Genomic DNA, 6627 nt, shown 5'->3' on the forward strand with positions numbered 1-6627 from the left:
GATCACACATGAAAAATCTAATAGGAGTCTAAATGGAATTCCCTTTTTCTTTTGTTCTAAAGGATTTTTTTTAATGGAATGGAGTCTAATTGGATTTCTATACTGAAACATTTATGGGAATTCAATAAGCCTTTTAAGAATCTTAATGGTGCCCTTTTCCACTGTGAAATAGATTTGAATGTATACTTAAACAGATATGTTTAAAATGATGTACACTCACATGAGAGGTAGACTCAAGACATATCAATGTTCTAGAAAAGGCAGTTTTATTGTACATTGAACCCCTCATGGTGGCTGCCATTTTGAGATCACAAAACCTGCAGTGTCTTGCAGGTGGAGTAAGTGAAGTCAATGAACACAAACTTAAAAATTGAGGTAGATTACTAAATGACTGATAATGGATTGAATGAAAGTGTAAATGACAAATAAAACAAAATGTGTATTGTTGTAATTGTTTCTTTATTGTCATTACTTTATCCTTTCAATTGTCATTACTTTTTAACTTATTACTTACATATTACTTACTTTATTCATTACAGGCTTTCAACAAAAATAGAACTGTAAAGAGCATTCATTAAGAAATGTACTATATTGCATAACAGTTTTACATTTGAAAAGCTAAATTCTGACACACATTAATTCTGGTGTCTCTTGGACAGCTTGCATGCGTTCACATGAGAGAGGCCTTTCTGGATTAGCATCACTTCTACATTGAATTTATTTTTAATGTAGCATATAAGTCAAAATAATAAAGAGCAAATGACATTTATATTTATAAACAATCCATAAAGAATGATGAGGGACTGGTAGGCCATCCCCATGTTCACATCAGAGCCCTATATATTGCAATGCTGTGCCTATAAAACTAGCTATAAATAACTTATAACTGCTTAAGTCTTAGGCCTGTTTCACACCACATACAGTACATAAGCACCATGTTAAGTGGCATTGCAGCAGGCTTGCATTCTGCTGACAATGTTTATGTGGCTCTATTTCTACTTTCTTGATCAGTCAGTGGTTAGGGCCATGACAGCTGCCTACTTTCACTATGCCTGTTATCCCTTTCTGGTCTCATTGAAAACATTTTAGGCTACATCTACATTAATCCGGATACATTTGAAAACAGCATTTCTTTTTTCAAAACGTTCTCCGTCCACACTAGCAATTTCAAGCATTTTCTAAAGGTTGCTTATGCACTGAAACGTATGAAAACGCTTAAATCATTGTAAAGTAGTCAATGGAAAAGAAAAAGATTTATTAGTGTGGACAAGGCATCAGACACTGCACACACATCGCAAACCAGATATGTGTGAAATGTAAGATAGAGTTAAATATAAGAGCAGGTTCAACATGTGCTGCTGTTGGATTAGCACAAAAATTAGATTTTTTAAAGGAAATATTTGTATAGAAGACCCACAAATTAGAGAAGAAAGTCTGTGCACAGTACCCAGCCATGCCTTATTTCATAGCTTATTTAAATGCAAGAATAAATTATTATAAATAAATTATTTCAACACATGTAAGCAACAACAATACAATGTCTTTTATTTATATTAACAATAATTTTGTGAATATTCCAAACCGTTTATTTGTTTTGTTGGCAGGAGTAGTGCCAGTGCATGCAGCGCAAAATGGAACAGTACACCCGTTTACTGTTGGCACGATGCAAAGAGCAGCAACAGACGCTTCCTGTGTAAACAACATCATTGATTATAATAAAATCTATTTGTTTTGTATATGATGTGACGCAAGCATCCAGTGTAGACAGGGTGTTAGAGGTTTGTGCAAAACAACAAACTGTAATTTAAAAAATGTTAAACAAAGTAAATTCTGCAAACAACAACAGGCTTTCAGTATGAATCACTGGGAAATTCTGCATTCTGGAAAGATTGTTACAGAAAGTAAAGTGATTTCTGGGTTACTACATATAATATATATAATATAGTATAATATTATAGTATTTCCTTTAATAATGATCAGAAATTCTAAAAAAATTATTATTGGGAGTGAGTTTATTGGGAACTTTTACAAACTTTATCATTGAGAAATCTTATACTATATGAGGAGGGTGAACCACTATAACACTAAAATGCCAATGAATCTACATGAACAGAACCTAAACCCCAATGTGTTAAAGAAATAGTTTATCAGATAATGTTTATCCTGATTTTTTTTTTTTTACTCACCCTAATGTTGTTCGTTCCAAAATATTTTGACTTTCTTTCAGGAAACACAAAGGACAGGTAAGAAAAATCATGTGGAGGGACTAAAGGATTTGGAATTACATGATAGAAATTCTGTTTATTTATTTTAATTTAATTGCACAATGTTAAACATAATAAGCTAGGGAAAAATGTTTAACACTTTCTTCAAATAAAATATAGAATGTTAAAAAGCATTAATGAGTATGTTGGGTTTCATAGTGTTTTATAGTATGCACAACATAGTTTTGTTGCAGGAATTGTGTAACTTTCTTTCATGCACAGTGTAATAATAGAATTAACTTACTTTGTCTTGCCTTCGTGGTTGAATATTTGGAAGAATTTGACTCTTATCCTGCTGACCTTCTTTGCTGTGACTGGTTTACTGACACACTATACATAAAAGATAAAAACAATAAAAATAATCCATATTATAATTGCCACCGCATACATCAACAACCTAACCAACCTACTGGGGTGTTTCTGGCAATGCCCCCTCCCTAATGCTCCATCCTTTCTTGGCCTTTTTCTGTTGGACTGAATGCTTTGAACCAAGTATATTCATCAGCTTGAAACCATGATCGCCAAAGAGACTGCAGATGTCAAGATTTATAGTGAAAAATGTGTTACTTTTTTGTCTGTTCTCACCCAAAATCGATTGGATCGCTTTAAAAGGCATAGACTACAGTACTGCATCTCCACCCATAGAATAATCATAAAAAAAAATAAAAATAGTAACCAACAAACAACTGATATTGCCACAACGTTGTTATGATGGACTGGCACCGGTCCAAATATATGTTGTGACTACGGATATAGGAAATTCACTTTTCCTGTTGTCACAACGTGATCAGTGCCACAATGAAAGTTTGGTCATCAAACTACAGTGCAGTTAGGTAATGCAAGAAAACGTATCTAAGGTTAAAATAGATGTACAATAAATCTGTAAACTAAAAACACAAAAGGGGATTCAATAATTAGGCCTGTTGCAATATTTACATTGTCTGATATTTAAATGGTATATGGCCATATTTTTTACAAACAAATACAATTAGAGTTCATATTTGTACTATGAGGGGTGGCAACACCAAAGCATGCGCTCATGTGTAGATCTTATGGATTAAGGTACCAAGCTTCATTGCAACAAGTACTAGTTCATTAATTGGAGTCACAATCAAATTATAAATATCCATGAATTTGCGATACAACTGCATTTCCACAGGAACCATATAGTAACAATTTTGCTAATGAATTGCCAACATAAAAAACAAATCAACAGAGTACAAAAAAATTGTCTATTAAACACAATAGTGAGTGTAAACTCACAAATCATCATTATATACTCTATAAATCTATAATTGTGTTAATTACATTTTAAATGCAATTACATGTAATAATACATATGCAATACATATAATAATTACTTGTGCATAACAATTTAATATGCAGTTAGCAACCAAAGAAATAAATACAAAATTCACAAAAGCATTGCATACATTTAGGCTGCCCTCTATTAGACATTTCTGGTAATTGCCACTCAGAACTGGTTTAAGACATATGGCTTTGATTTTCTAGTATTTTTATATTTCAGTTGATATTTTAATATATAATAAATAAATTGTTTGTGCAGTATATTTTCATTACAATAAACTTGAAAATTCAAGCATGCCAAATAGCTCAAAACATGTGAATATACACAAAAAGGAATGATGACATTTAATACGCTGCCATGGCAACAGATATTTAAGATATCAATTATCCCTTCAGAAAATCTGCACTGTTGACATTATTAAAAAAAAAAACCTTAAAGCAGTTTCGGTAAAAATAAGAAGGACATTTCAAAGTCTGTTAAATGTGACTCACTTCCTTCAGCCAGTTGGTGGTGCTACAACTGTGACCCACAATAGCTACATCAATGTGATCAGCCTGCAAGGACAAACATTTGGCACAATTTGATGTAAATCGCCACCATGCACGCAGAAGATACATTTCCATATTCCATTTTATTTTATTTTTGTTATTTTACTGCGTCACCATGGAACCATCGATATATAAAAAATCCTTTTGCAATTTAGTATCGTCAATGTCTTGGCATAATGTCACCACATTTGGTACCTGTAACATGAAATTTCTAATTCCAGAGCATGCATTTTTCAAACAATCCAAACTGGCTGGTTGGGCAGAGCTTATGACTGTCAGCACAAATGTTGAGCAGCTTGATGAGATCTATATGTGTTCAAGGTTTGGTGGTGGTAGATCAAAAAGAATGTGCTACATACAGAGCCCCCCGAACATGCCCATCTTCTAGGTGCTGCCTATCTGTGGCGGTGTGTCACAGCATCATCGGACTGAGCTTGTTATCATTGCAGGCAATCTCAACGCTGTGTGTACAGGGAAGACGTCCCCCCCATTCAATTTCTGTTAGTCACATGTCTGTGAAGCGTGCTAAGTTGGCTGAAAATAAAAGTAGTTTGCTGAGTTTATGTTATTTCAGTTATGTGTATCCTGTAGGATACTGTTTTATTCCTGCAGGAAATAAGCAGGTGTCCTGTAGGATTGATTAAACCTTTTAGGACCTTATTTTATTCCTGCAGGAGGTTTGCAGTTGTCCTGTACAAATAACAGAATCCTGCTGTATTTTTCTCCTGTGCAGGAAGTGTGCTGGCTATTCCTGCATGTCTCTGTGGGTTTTAAAGTTCCATTCTAAAAATCTGTAGGAGTATCCTGCACAGTTTGTCCATTAAAACAAGTCACATAAGGGGCTTTTCCACTGCACAGTACAAGTCAACTCTGCTCGCTTTTTTGGGGTTTTCAACTGTGGATAGGTCCTGGTACCTGATTTTTTAGTACCACCTCGGTCGAGGTTCCAAGCGAGCCGAGCCAATACTAAATTTGTCATCAAAATCCTGCAGATCAATGATTGGTCAGGGAGAATCGTCACTACCAGCATCACTGGATTTTTGACACGTGACATCAACCCGCTAGTTTTAAAGTTAGTAACCGCGATAGCAGTATAATTTGTTCACACGACTTCTGAATTGTGAAAAAATAAATGGCTGTGCGCAAAACCATGCCATGGTCAATAAACGAGGTGCAGACGGTCCACTCGTTAGCGATGAACGACAGGATAATGTCTCTCAAGAAGTGTATCAGCTGTTGGCAGCACACGGCTACCACTGGACCTACCAACAGTGTAGGGAAAAGTAAAAAAAAAAATTAAAGTGACTACATCAAGGAAAAGTGGATGTTTAATGTCAACCAAATGGACGATATCTAAACCGCAATGGGAGGGAGAGTGACCTGGATGCAGCCACGATGGAGGATACGTTTTGTTATGTTAACTCTACTCTACTTGAAAGCTTCACTTTATTTAGTTGACCAGCTACTGAAAGCTTGCTTCTAAAACAACCAGGCCAATTTAACTGTTACACTTGTATAAAATCACCATGCAACAACTGCTTTTTGCATCACAATGAGCTCGTAGCTAACAGCTAGAAGTCGTGTTATTGTTTTGGTCAGTTTGTGTCGTGTTTAAGATGATGTCACGGCAGTAGAGGTGGCGCAACTATGACGATCAGCCTATAATCCCACCCATGTTGAGGGGCACTAAACTGCAGTGGAAAAGCAAGCTCAGAAAAGTAAAACGTGTAGAGTTGAGGTGAGTCGAACCGTAACGTGCAATGGAAAATTGCCAATAGGTAGGCTACACTGTGTGAGGTCACAGGTGGCAAGAGCGCTAAATGGGTAATGAAAAAAATAAACAAATTTGCGTCTTTTCTAATTTTTAGATTTGTTCTTGCAATGCCACAACAAATTAAAGGGATGCAAAAATGTAAGACAATCACTGGTCCACGAACATTTGTTCTGGGGATACATATATATATATATATATATATATATATATATATATATATATATATATATATATATATATATATATATAAAATTATTATTTTTATTTTTATTTTTTAAGAATTCACTAAAAGCACCAATTCCAGCTATTTTAGTGATTCAAGTTAATTCAAGTTTACAATTATGCAGAATTCATGCAAAATAAAGAGTATTTTGGCGACGCTTGCTTTTATTTCACAAATGTGTTACATTTTGTTAACTGATTAGTTCAGTGACCCCTTCTGGAAATCTCACTAGGAGGCGACAAATGAGCATCTTATGTGCTATGAGTGAGTCAGAGTGAAAGACCCTTAATGCATATAAATATCACTCACTTTTGTATATTAATCATTGTGCTTCACAATCACAAAAGTCACCGATTCTGGTTTCAAAAAGGTGAATTTCTCCGAAAGTTGAGGAGTTTGTATCCATGAAATTAATATGTTTTTCATGCATTTATTTATGTTGTGGAATTTTATTTTTCCACGGCACACCTGATAATCTTTCACAGCACAGTGGTTGGGAAACACTGTAG

The sequence above is a fragment of the Xyrauchen texanus genome, chromosome 2 (assembly GCF_025860055.1).
Source record: "Xyrauchen texanus isolate HMW12.3.18 chromosome 2, RBS_HiC_50CHRs, whole genome shotgun sequence".
NCBI lineage: Eukaryota > Metazoa > Chordata > Actinopteri > Cypriniformes > Catostomidae > Xyrauchen > Xyrauchen texanus.